This window comes from Protopterus annectens, chromosome 1.part1 (genome assembly GCF_019279795.1).
Source record: "Protopterus annectens isolate FY-2018-M chromosome 1.part1, PAN1.0, whole genome shotgun sequence".
In the NCBI taxonomy this organism is placed as follows: Eukaryota; Metazoa; Chordata; order Ceratodontiformes; family Protopteridae; genus Protopterus; species Protopterus annectens.
The window spans coordinates 988,039,631-988,053,776 of NC_056726.1; positions in this window are offsets into that span (position 1 = coordinate 988,039,631).

Below are 14,146 nucleotides of genomic sequence, written 5' to 3' on the forward strand. Positions count from 1 at the left end.
CTCACCTATCCCACCCTAACCCTAAAGTCTCTCACTATCGCACACCCACCTCACCTGCACCCTAACCCTAACTCACCTAACCCGTGCCCTAATCCTAATGTCCACACAGTCGCACACTTACCTGAACTCGACCAGTAACTTTCCACCACAGTGCTGAAAATCGCAAAGCCACATAAACGGCCAACTGAATTCTTTCCCTGGGAAAGAATTCTGTGTTATGCGGCTTTGTGATAATCAGTTTTTGAACTTCACAGTTCGAACATATGGTGTTCGAACTGCTGAAGTTTCGATGAACTGATAGGAACCCACCCAAATGTGGCCCTCTGACTGATCCTGGAAACTATAGGCCCAGAAACCTGACAAGTCTCATTAGTTTTTTTACATTGTATGTTTCAAAATGGGTTTGTTCTTTGGATTTTTGATTCTTATTGCAGTTTGACTGATACCTGTCTCCTCATATTACAAAAATTGTACCATGATGTGACTGTATATCTATCAAATGTTCATATATATTTCTGAGATATGTTTATACAAATATTGGAGCGTTTCTCCTCAGGTCTCCACTGAAAATGGGCCCTTGGCTCAGATGGACCAACCCGGTTAAGAAATGTCAAATAAATAAATAAAAAGGTTCATAGGTTGGTACTAGGCTATCGGCCCTAGGGCCTATCAAAGCCTAGCCATAACAATTCCCTGGATATTTCTTCCCACCATATTAATAACAGCTCAGGGTTTGACATGGCCTTGTATGTTAAGCAGAGATCTCCTCTGAGTAGACGATATGCCTCAGAGTATAGCTGGAGTTTTTTTTGATGGTCAGCATTTGACATCTGCTTTAGGCCTGTAATTCTTTTAGTGAGGTATTTCTGTGGCCTTTCCAGCTGTTGCATTTGTCTTGTGAGGTACATAACAAATGGGAAGTTATACACTATAATGTGTCTAATGAGGGATGAGTACAGTGGGACAATGAACTCCTTTTTTCAGGATCAAAAGCCCCTAGTGATGAGGTGTGCCACACAGAAGGATTTCCTGATTGTTGTGGGGATGTGGTTATCGAAGGTGAGACCACTGTCCACCTGTGTCCCTAAGTCTCTCATTACACTTTTGATGTTTAGTGCACTGCCACCTATGTGGTAATTCATTGGTACATATTTTTTTTCCAAAGGGGATAACTATACATTTCTTGGCATTAAGCTAGAGCCCATGGCTCTGGCACCAAGCATCTGTTTTTGTAAGGCTCTTTTGTAGAATATTCACATCATTTGGGGATTCGATAATGGCTCCCAGTTTGCAGTCATCTGTGAACTTTGTTAGCAGGATTCCCTTAGTGTTGGCTTATACTTGAGAGAAGTATATGCCAAACAAGAGTGGTCCCAGGACTGAACCCTGAGGCACTCCACTTGCCACTTATCTGGAGCTGGATTTGGAGTCAGCTACTTTTACAGTCTAGGTTCTGTCAGTAAGCCAGTAGGCAACCCATCGAGTGACGTGGGGATTTATGCCCAGCTTAATAAGTTTATCTATGATTCCAGAGTGGGGGGATGGTGTCAAAGGCCTTGGTGAGGTCCATATAGGCTGTGTGGACCAGACCGCCTTACCCTCGTCCACAGCTGTAGAGACTGATTCGAAGAAGTCAATCTGGTTCAGGAGACAAGATCGGCCCTTTATGAACCCAAACTGGGTGGGGTCCAGTGTTTGAAGGTTACCAATGTCTTTGTTTATAAGTTCTATGATAATGCGTTCCATACCCTTGCAGATCAGGCTTGTCAGACTGATGGGACGGTGGTTCCTGGGATCCATGGTGGATCCCCCCTTGTGGAGTGGGGTAACTGTAGCTGTGCGCCACTCAGTAGGCATGAAGCCTGAGGTGACGCTATGATTAAACATGACACTTAGGTGAGGTGCCAGTTCGTTTTGTAGTTCATGTAGTACACATCCCAGGATGTCATCTGGTCCCATGGATGCTATATTCCTAGCTTTGAAGAGGGCAGTTTCTACCTGTGTGGCCGTGATTACCGGAATTTGGCAATCTTTTGGTACTGAGATCGGCCCTTTATGGGGTGAGAGGGGGGGGGTAAAGTTGGCACTAAATCGATCTGCCAGGATATTGGCAATATCCTTGAGATCAGTATATTTAATGCCATTCTGTTGTAGCTCAGAGCAGCTCTGAGCATTGCCATTTAGTTTCTTGACGTAACTATAGAATGCCTTGTGGTTGTCTTTGGAATCTTTGGTAATTTTATTTTTGTAACTAGCTTTTGAGGATTTTATGAGGAATCTCAGCTTCTTACTGAGGCTGGTAAGATAGTTTTTTACATCCTGGAATTTTCCTCTTTTCTGCAACAGTTTCTTCCTTCTGTTGTATAGTTTGTTTATAGCAGGGGACTACCAGATTTGCTTCCTTTTTTTGGAGGAGAGCATCTTGGTTCTATTTGGGAAGGCACGATTCATGCACGAGTGGATGTGCTCATACAGTGCCTTAGTGTAGGATTCAGCAGTCAAACTTTCAGATCCCATCTGCATGGGTGTCATGAAGTTTGTCACTTCTGACTTGAGTAGCATGAAGTTGGCTTTGGAGAAGTTTTTTTACAGAGGTTTCCTTACTGGGGGGTGGGGGTCGGATGTGGATGTCAAGGGTGATTTGCTTATGGTCAGACCTAACCAATAAGGGGGTGACCACTGGTGTGGAGCATCTATCTCCCATGTTGGTAATGACCAGGTCTAGGATATTGAAGCCCCTGGTGGGACAATGGATTAGTTTATACAGGGTGTTGGAATTTATGAATTCCAAGAACCTTTGGGAAAAGGTGTTGGTACCCGAATAGTTTTCCCATTAAATGGCAGGTAGTTGAAAGCACCCAGTATTAGGGTGTTTGGTTATATCTTAATATTTTCCAGTATGTTTAGAAAGGTGTAGTCAGAATCTTGAGGCATGGTGGGGGATCTGTAGTAAGCTACAGTTTGGATTGCAGTCTTATCTAGTGTTAGCTGCACCTGGAGAATTTCAGATGCATTGTTTTGGGCAACTAGCCTGAAGGTGTGAATATCCTTGGTGAATATGGACACTCCTCCACCTTTAGTGTTTCGGTTTTGGTTTTGTGGCCAAAAAGTGTGGTAATAATTGTAGCCTGGTATTGCAGGGGTGCTCTCTGGAGCCTTGAACCAGGTCTCACTTACTGCACAGATATCAATGTTCTCCATTTTTAGGAGTGCCTCGAGAGAAAGTGCATTTTGAGGTTTAGACTTCTAGCATTGAGTAGCATCACCTTCAGATTTTGCATGCTTGTATGTGTTACAGAGGTGGTTTTTTCCTTTGAACCTTGCCTAAAAAAGGCACTATACGGGTGGCAAGAGCTTTAGCCCGTAACCTGAATCCCAGGGGTGACAGGTGCAGCCCATCTCTGTCAAAGCATTGTGGTTTGTCTATCATGTCTTCCCAGGAAGACAGATACTGGATCCTCTTTGAATGACAGCAGAAACTTAGCCAATTGTTGAAGTCAATCATTTTGTCCTTATACTGTCATATCGTTCAGGTCGAAGGCAGGATGCTACTCAGGGCTAGGGTCATACCTGCTTGGGCCACATGATCTGAGAGCCCTTCCTTGTCTCTTTTTATATAGTCCAGGGAGGTACCTCTCAAGTCATTCACTCCAACATGGACAATGTCAGAGTCGTATTTGTACTTGTTGAAGAGTGACTTGAGTGCATGAGTTTTGTGGCGGATCCTGGCACCTGACAAGCAGCTGACTGTAATTTTCTCCTTGTTCAGCCTGGTGAGTGGGACATCAGTGTGCCTGACTATAGAGTTGCCTATGACTAAAGTGTTGGGTGCATTGTCTTGCCTTAGGGGCTATTGTTTGGTGGCACACTGGTGTTGTGAGCTATGTGTCAATTTGGTTGTGACTGGTGTTTATTTGCCTTTCAGCTTCAGAGGTCTTTGTTGCTTGGGCAGGTTAATGTTAAGGGCCTCCACATATGTGGGTTTACTGTTGTTATGTGTGGGTGTTGATGGTGTGGGTTTTGAAGGGCTATGTGTTGCTTGAGGTGTAGTGCAGGTGATAACCTTCTCCTCTTGACTGTCTAGCACAATCTTGGCTGGAGAGAGCTTTGCTTCCAGTTTGGCTATGTAAGTGCATCTCTCGCAGGTTGTAGTGTTGGGTAGTAGGAGGAGAGGGTTATCTGTATACTTGAGGCACTTGCCGCATTGCCCCAGTATGCCCAGATTAACCAGGTGGACAAAAGAAATCACCGGAAGCTGACCCTTGGACATGCCTGTTTAGGTGCTTTTTTTGTAAAGTACAAGAGCTGTTTTCCCTTACCTTTGCAAGATATTTTGCAATTATAGGCTGTTTAGTGCCTATGATTAATTTCTCCTTATTGAAAAGGAGAGTTGAGTGCTTGTATCAGTTTTAGGCTTCTTTGTGCTTTCCAGCAGGTTCTAGAGCAAGTGCTAGTCACAGGGGTTCAGATTTTAGTGCTACTACTGAGAAACCAGCTAGTTCTAAAAGAAAATTTAAAGTGCAGACTTTCTGGCACCTGGAATAGTTTAACTGTAGCTCCGTGGTGCTGCACCATGCAAAAAATGCATAAAACATGCATTTTTAAGCCAGAAAGTTGAAAGGGATAGGAATCAGCCCAAAAAGGCTAATACAATTACAATTTCAGAGCTGGAAACCACTCCTCTAGTGTTAGATAGGCAGTACAATGCTCACCACTCCCACTGGTAAGCAGTAGGACGTCCCTCTACCACAGCAAAGTCTGGATAGCTCTGAACACAGAAAATAAAGTCCTGAAACCAGCAAAGCTTGGGATCTGGACTATACTAGTTAGGAAAGGTGGGAAACGAGCAAACAAGATAGTTTTTTTGTTTTGGCTAAAACAGGCTAAACAATTCAATAATACAGTGCAGAAACACAGAAAAGGTTAACACACTTGAGTGTGCAGTCCTAAACAGTAAATGCAATTAAAACTCTACAATATTAGCAATTTAAAACTTTTTAAATGAAGCAAGGCAAGTGCACAACTGAAAAACGATTTAAGAGGCAGCAATACAGTAGAATAAGTAGCTAGTCTACATATACAGAGAAGTTTATATGTACAGAAAAGCAGCTAAAAACACACTTAAACAATCCAGATGCAGTGCAACCTAGAGCACTTGAGTTGTAGCAATATTAAGGCAAATACAGTTTTAATAAATGCACTAAAATATACTCTATATTTCCAAAACGTTTGAGAGCACAGTCAGAACACAAGGAGATTCAAGCATTTTTTTTTTTTTTAAGAAAGGGAGAAAGAAGGAACATTAGGCCTTCTCAGATGTTCTCTCTGTATTAGGTAGAATGAGCACTTGACTGGGGGGAGTGTCCCAGATCAAATTTACAGTAGGGGCGGGCAACTGCAAAGCCACCAAGTATAGCAACAAGACACCAACAGGGAGGGAGGCTGGGGACCAATACTAAAGCTATTAGCCTACACTCTTTTTAGACAGTAAACACTACAGAAATCTTTATGATAGCAGTGAGTCACAAAATGAAAGTTTTTAAACAGATAAAGGAGCAAAGAGACTCTACAGAATGCTTTTACCTGCAAACAAATCAGTTGCCTATGCAAATTAGTTAATAGCAATAAAATACAGTACAATGTAAGCAGCAGGCAATAAAAAGTGCTATATATAAATTGCTAGAAGCAATAACCAATATAAATAAGCCAAAAAAACAGGATACTTCTATATCTCAGATTAGAGTTGTAGTCAATGCCCCTCCTCCACTCTGCTCAGTGTGTATATAAAATAAATAGTAAGGCCAGGGAACACATTAAAACAGGCTTGATTAACATCCATGTTAAAAATCTAATAAGACTAGATCTACAGCAATTTAATTTTGTAAAGGGCAGATCCTGTGTAATGAACCTACTAAATTTCTTTAAAAAAGTAACATAAGCTGTTAACAATGGTCACTCTGTATACATAGCCTACCTTGATTTGACCATGGCATTTGACACCATCACCCATGATAGCATAATCAATAAACTAAATACATTACAAATAGATTCATATGTGCCAAGGAAAGTAAAGTGTCTAAAAGATAGAACCCACACAGTGGGGGTAGCAGGGGCAGCATCAGAGATTACAAGGGTGACAAGTGCTGTCCCCAAAGACACAGTGCTGGGACCACTTTTGTTTGCTATTTATTTCTCTGATCTACAAACTAAAAACTATGATATATGGATAACAAAATTTGCAGATAACTGCATACTGTGAGTCACTGTTAAATCATCACTTGGCATAGATGCTTTCCAGCATGAACTTATAAATAACTGGTGTATTGAAAATAGGCTTAAACTATATGCTAAGGGGAGGATGACTTCCTGAAGCATACTATTATACATGTCATGGCATTTAGTTTTAGTGTCCATGGCTCCAACATAAGTTATTTGTCTGAGTCAGCCCTTCCTCGAGATAATTTGTGTTGTTGGTGGATTCTATGACTGCCCCTAATTTGCAATCATCTGCATATTTAGTCAGCCAGAGGTCCTTGACATTTGCCTTGACTTCAGAAAAGTAAATGCCGAAAAGGAGCAGTCCCAAGACCGATCCATGAGGGACTCCACTTGTGACTGGCTTCTGTGTAGAGGTAGACCCCCATTTCTAACTTCATGGGTCCTGTGAGCCAGATGACTATCCAATGGGGGACATAAGGGTTTATACCTAACTTCTTCAGTTTGTCAACAATCAATGCCAGAGTGACCACTGTTTTGCAGCAGTTGTCAGAAAATCCTTCTACTTGGTACGGTTGATTACCAAGAGACTATTATCCAGATCCAAAGAAGTTATTATAACTTTGTATTTGGCACTAATCAGATCAATTATCGAATACAGATCCCCTTTGGAAACCACCTTACCAGACATATCAAAGATCTGGAAAGACTTCAGAGGTTCCTTACAGAGATGATCATATGCTTAAAATTGAACTGACTGGAAATGCTCTTACTCTTTTCCGCATCTTAAAGAGTCCTCAGAGGAAACATATGGCTTACATTTTGGGTAATCTTGGGCCCAGTACTCCAGGATCTCTTATGCCTTCATAAATTAAACAGTCCCACAGAAACAAGAACAAGAGATCAAAAGCTGCCTCAGCAGTTCAATAAAATAAAGTAGATAGATTCATTACTCAATGTCTCCCTCACCTCTTGAATAGACTACCCTTGCAGGTAAATGAATTTAATATATCCTTGGGGATTCATTAACAAGCTTGTATACAATGCGCTAAGTCTACATGTTCATTCATCTTTGTGCAACAAGCAGCATGGTTTATCAAATATGTAAGACGACAAGCAACATTACACATCAAACAGCACCTTTTTGTGGCCAAAATACCTGCTTGTGACCATGTTGAGGCAGATAGGCTTATGCACAAAGTATAAACAACAGTTTGTAAATAAGCTTGTAAGCAATTATGTCCAGACAGCATAATAAAAGGCAATGGCAACTTGAAGTAGATAAATTAAGAGACAGGCGGAGCTTAAACCGGAATGTTTAGTTATACATCAATAGAGTACTGTGAAGATACCCCTGATTATAATTACTGCTCACTGTAGAAGTAATTATGGCTACTCACAGACACAGCTACACGATTTTGAAAAATTACAATGATAACTAAAGGAAATGAGAGATGACACGGCTTATTTCCTTGTTTCACTTGAAAGAAAGTTACTGTTTGTCATTTTTGCACTTAAGTTACCTGTAACACATTGCATTTAAGTTACCTGGCACTTGCTCACTAAAGCAATTATATAAGTCAGCTCTAAAAAATTAAAAGCACTACACCCTCACAAACTCCCCTTGAGTACCTTGTTTCCCATTGGCCCTTTTTTTCAATTATAAAGGAATTCCCAGTACTATTCTAGCATGTCCAAAGGTCAGTTGTCAATCTCCTCTCCGGTCCAGCTGGTGAATCTGGGAATCTTGAGGCAATGTTACAACTGCACAGACAACCCTCTCCTCCTCCCAACAAATTCCAACACATGTGAGAGATGCAACCATATAGCCAAACTGGAGGCTAAGCTCTCTCAACTCAGTACTGGCGTAACCAGTCAGGAGGAGAAGGAAACCACACTCACTACAATTCCAGTCTCACATAGACCTACCATGACAACAAACCAAACACATAAACACACAAAAACATACTGAGGCTCTAAATAAAAATCTGCCTAAGCAGCAGAGACCTCCAAAGCAGACACCCAAGCAACCGCTACCCCAAAACAAAACACGTGCAACACATAGCTCACAAAGCCAGTGTGCCGAAGAGTCACAGTCCTATACTAAACAACACACCTGATACACTTGTAATAGGTGACTCTATCGCCAGGCACACTGACGCCCCGCTCAACAGGCTGAACAAGGAGAAGGTCATGGTGAGCTGCCTGTCAGTCGCTAGGATCCACGGGGACACAACATCGGTCCCATTGATCTGTGTTTAGCTTTAGAGCTGCTTGACTGGGCTTTGAGATGATTGGGAGGCTACACTCTGCTGGGAAGATATTTCTCCTTTGGGGAGGGAGGCAGAAATTTGCACTGAACTTGTCTGCCAGTTGTTGCAATGTCTGTGGGTTCAAATTTGATCATTTTGATAATTCTGAGCATATCTGGAGTTTCCACCCAGATTTCTAACATAGCTAAAGAAGGCCTTAACCGTCAAAGAAAGTGGGAAATGCTCCTTGATCTGGATGTGAATCCTTCAAAATCAGGTGGGCAATGGAAGGTCCTCCTAACCACTTTGGCAATGTGAGTGTCAAAGAAAGGTTACTGTCAACTTGGGTCCCAGTCCCATAACTCTTCTGTGCTTAATGGATTGCCACCTATGTGGTAACTTGGGTTACCTTGTTTTTACCAAAGGGTATGACTATACATTTTTGGCGTTAGCTTAAGGCCATGGCTCTCACCAGTTATCCTTTCTATAGACCTCTCTGAAGGATATCTGTGTCTGATGGATTTTCAACTATGCTTTGCAGTCATCTGCAAACTTTGTCACAAATCCTCCTATGTTTGCCTGCACTTCTGAAAAGTAGATGCCAAACAAGAGGGGCCCAGGACTGACCCTGTGGGATACCGCTTGTGACCGGCTTGAGTCTGACATGGCACCAGCAACTCTAACCTGTGGGTTCTGTCCTTGAGCCAGTTTGCAACCCATCTTGTGACATATGGGTTTACATTTAAGCTGGTGAGCTTTTCTATGATACCAGTGGGGTATTGTGTAAAGCTTTGCAAGGTCAAGGTAGGCTGTGTGAACTGCCTTACCCTCATCAATGGCCTTGGTGACTGTTTCAAAAAGTCGACCAAGTTCAAGAGGCATGATCTGCCTTGACAAAGCCAATTGGGTAGGATCCAATGTCTGTAGGTCCCCTATGTCTTTTTTGAGTTCCAAGATCCTTACTTTGCACCAGGCTTTAAGCTTACGTAATTACCAGGGTCCTAAAGCACTTTGTGAGTGGGACCAAAATTAAAACCCACTCTTTCACAATCCTGAGGCTAGATTAACAGCAGCCTTTGTGTGGGTTTAGTTCCTCATTAGTTCAGTAGCACACAGCCGTGACACCATCCGTCCCTTGATGCTGTGTTTAGCTTTAGAGTTGAGCTCTACCGGGCATTTAGATGATTGGAGGCTACACTCTCGAACAAATTTCTCCATGTGGGGCAGGATGCCAAATTTGCACTAACTCTGTCAACCAGTATTTGCAATTCTGTGGGTTAGGATTTACATTTTGGACATTCTGACATATCTGGATTCAACCCAATTCTAACATACTAAAAAGCCTTATGATTGTCTTTAAGTCCTTGGTGATCTGCCTAAAGTTGGCCTCGAATGATTTTCTAGCAATCTACTTTAACTAATTGATCAGAGATGTCTTCCCTTTTAGGGATTTTGCTCTATCTTGAGTAGCTTTCTCCTCTTTGTAACTTTGTTATGGCTGGGGTCCACCGATCGCGCTGCCTTGGTGGAAAGGGTCTGATTTTATTTGGGATGTGCCCATGGTATCCTGGAGTCGCTAGGATGCATTTAAGGATCACAGGTCATCGGTTTCCAATGGCTCAGGGCCTTGAAGGTCCATCTGTCTTAATGACTGAGAAGTTGGCTTTTGAGAAGAGGGTCTTTAGTGGGTGTCTGAGCATGTAGCCCAGGCCGGATGACCCAGTGACCTTGATGGTCTGATCCAAGAATGATGATATATTGAGACAAGATGTCCCATTTTTGGATAAAGGGTTGTATGTTCATTTAGGGGAATGGTGTAAAGTTGTTCCATGCTTTAGTTTATGAACTCCAGGGACCTTGGCTGGTTGGGGCTTGAGTATGTTCCATTATTTTGGGAGTTGAAGTCCCCCAAATAGTGGTGTTTGGAGGTCAAAGAAACCCTCCATAGGTTCAGGAAGGGTGAGGTTCTGAGTTTAAGCTACTCAGCCAGAAGTCTAAAACCTAGAGCAGTTTTGCCTATGGTTAATTGCACCTGAATGGTCTCTGATGCTTGTGAGTTGCCACCAGCCTGGAGGTGTGGGTATCCTTGATGAATATGGATACACCCCTCCTTTTGTGGTTGGTCCGGTTTTGGGGCGGAGCATGATATGAGGCAAAACCTGATAGTGCCGGGTGCTCTAGGAGCCTTGAACCAGGTTTCAGTCACAGCACAGACATCGATGTTCTCCATACTGAGGAGGGCTTTGAGGCTGCATCTTGAGATTTAGACTTCTGGCATTGAACAGCATTTCCCTTAGTTTTTTCCATTATTGTTTTCTAGGCGTGGGTTTAGAATTTGAGCCTTGTCTAAAAAGGCACTATGGGGTGGCAAGAGCCTTTGCCAATATCCGGAAACCCAGGGTGACAGGTGCAAGCCATCCCTTGAAGCAGTGGCTTGTCAAGCATGTCATTCCAGGCAGACAGACATTGGATCCCCTTAGAATGACACCAGAAATTAAGCCAATTATTAAAACTGATCATTTTGTCTCTGTATTGTGGCATCATTCTTGGTGAAGGTAGGATACTGCTCAGGGTCAGGGTCATACCAGCCTGGGCTACATAATCTGAGAGCTCCTCATGTCTCTTTTCATGTAGTCCAGGGAGTCCTCAGGTCATTCACACCGGCATGGACAATGACTGAGTCATACTTGTACTTGCTGTGGAGTGACCTGAGTGCTTGTGTTATGTGGCGGATTCAGCGTCCGACAGGCAGCTTACTGTGACCCTCTCCTTGTTCAGTCGGTGAGTGGCGCCCGTGTGTCTGACTATGGAGTCACCTATGACGAGTGTCTCTGACATTGTGTTTGGCCTTAAGGGCTGTGACTGTTTGGCACACTGACTTTGTGATCTATGTGTTGCTTGTGTTATGTCATGAGGTGGCAGTTGTTTGGGTGTCTGCTTTGGAGGCCTCTGCTGTTATGGCAGATTTTTGATCAGTGCCTCCGAGTATGTCTTTGTGTGTTTATGTGTTTGATTTGTAGTTGTGATAGTTCTACGTGAGACTGGGTTTATGGTGTGTGTGGTTACCTTCTCCTCCTGTCTGGTTTTGCCAGTCTCCAGTTTGGCTATATAGTTGCATCTCTCGCATGTATTTGTGTTTTGTGGGAGGAGGAGAGGGTTGTCTGTGTACATGAGGCAATTGTAACATTGCCTCAATATTCCCAGATTCACCAGCTGAGCAGGAGAGGACACTAGCAACTGACCCTTTCACATGCTAGAAGAAATGAAAAAGTTTGCTGTGTAACTGAGTCAGAAAGGACCTATAGGGAAGTGGGTACTCAAGGGGGTTTTAAGCTAGTGAAGTACTTTGTATAATATAGAAGTGCTTTACCTGACTAAAAAATGCTTTAGGAACAAGTGCTGAGCTTTACAGATAGAGAATAGACTGTTTAGATTACGAGTAGAGCAGTTCTAAGGGAAAAAATGAAGAGCAGACTTTACGGAGCCAGAAATCGTTTAACCTTGTTTAACCGGCGCTGCCCGATGGTGCTCTAGTGGCAACTCTGCACTAAATGCAGAAAAGGCAATAAGTCAGTAGTACAGGCTAGCACACTTTAGTGGGCAGCCAAACAATTAAATTAAACAGCAAACAAACACTTTTCGACTTGAATTAAACTAATTTCGACTAAAATGTACTTTTAAGTGCAGATAATAAAAAATGCAGTCAATAACTATGAAAACAGTTAAAGCTTGCTCTAGGTAAGCAGTAGAAGGTAAAACAAATATAAAAACAGCAGGATACTTAATCAGGAAAGCAGTTGCTTTTTTTCAGTTCTCTGTAGCCAGGAAGACTCAACAGGACCACGTGGGGCTGTGTCTGAGCAATATGGCTTCAAAAAATGCCAGAGGCAGATTTTAACCAGGGAACTTCAACAGAGCTAGAAATGGTCCAAAATGACCAATTACTACAGCTTCTTGTGCTGAGGTCACTTCCCTCAAGGACAGGTAGGCTATTCAAGGCTCCCCACTCCCACTGGTGAGCTAAGAAACTTCCTTCTATCCAAGTAAGGCAATGGACAACACAGGAACTACAACACAGCCCAGGATACAGCAAGGCCTGTAAACTGGTCTAACTAGTTTAGAGAGGCAGGAAAACAAGGAATATGTTTTGTTTTTGTTTTAAATAGAAACACACAGAAATGCAGAAAAGGCAATTAGTCAGTAGTACAGGCTAGAAAACTTTAGTGGGCAGCCAAACAATTAAATTAAACAGCAAACAAACACTTTTCGACTTGAATTAGACTAATTTCACTAAAAGACTTTAAGGCAGATAAAAAAATGCAAAATAACTATAAAACGTTAAGCTTTGGGCAGAGAAAAAAATTCACAGGATACTTAATCAGAAGGCTTTTTTAGTTCTCTTAGGAACAACAGACAGGGCTGTGTCAAAATGCACAAAGATAAACAACATTGTAAATCCTAGCGACAGCAAAATATCTATCCCAACAGAGTGCTGCCCCTCTGACATCTCAGATGCTCAGGTAAGAGCCGCCCTCTCCAAAGCAAAAAACACAGCATCATTGGGACCAGATGGTGTCCTGGGCTGCGTCCTACATGAACTCCAAGAAGAGCTAAACCCAAACATAAAACTACTGTTCAATCTTAGCCTTACTACAGGATATGTACCCAAAGAGTGGCGTACAGCAACAGTGGTCCCTCTCCACAAAGGTGGCACCTCAACGGATCCTGGAAACTATCGCCCCATAAGCCTGACTAGCTTGGTCTGCAAAGCTATGGAAAGGATCATCATGGACCTCATAAATAAAGACATTGGGGACCTACAGACACTGGATCCTACCCAGTTTGGCTTTGTTAAGGGCAGATCCTGCCTCTTAAACCTGGTCGATTTCTTTGAAACAGTCACCAAGGCCATTGATTTAGGGAAGGTGGTCCACACAGCCTGCCTGGACCTCGCAAAAGCCTTTGATACAATACCCCACTCGGGCATTATAGATAAGCTCACCAGCTTAAAAATAAACCCCTATGTCACTAGATGGGTTGCAAACTGGCTCAAGGACAGAACCCACATGGTTAGAATTGCTGGAGCCATGTCAGACTCCAAACTAGTTACAAGTGGCATCCCACAAAGCTCAGTCCTGGGACCTCTCTTGTTCGGTATATATTTCTCGGCAGTACAGGCCAACACGGAAGGACTGTGGCTGACCAAGTTCGCAGATGACTGCAAACTGGGCACCATAATCAAGTCTCCAGCTGACACAAGCATCCTCCAAAAGGGCCTCATAGAAACAGACAACTGGTGCCAGAGCCATGGCCTCAAGCTAAACGGCAAAAAGTGTATAGTCATCCCCTTTGGCAAAAACAAAGTGCCCACAAATTACCACATAGGTGGTAATCCATTAAGTACAGAAGAAGTCATGAGGGACCTGGGGACCCAAGTTGATAGCAATCTCTCATTTGACAACCACGTGGCCAAAGTGGTTAGAAAAACATTTTATATAGCCCACCTAATCATGAAGGGATTCACATCTAGATCAGGGGAGGTCATCGTGCCTTTTTACTCATCCCTCATCAGGCCCATAATTGAGTACAATGCCCCTTTGGGATGTACCTTACCAGACACCTGCAGCAACTGGAAAGACCCCAAAAGTACCTCACCAAGAGGATCAAAGGGCTCAAAC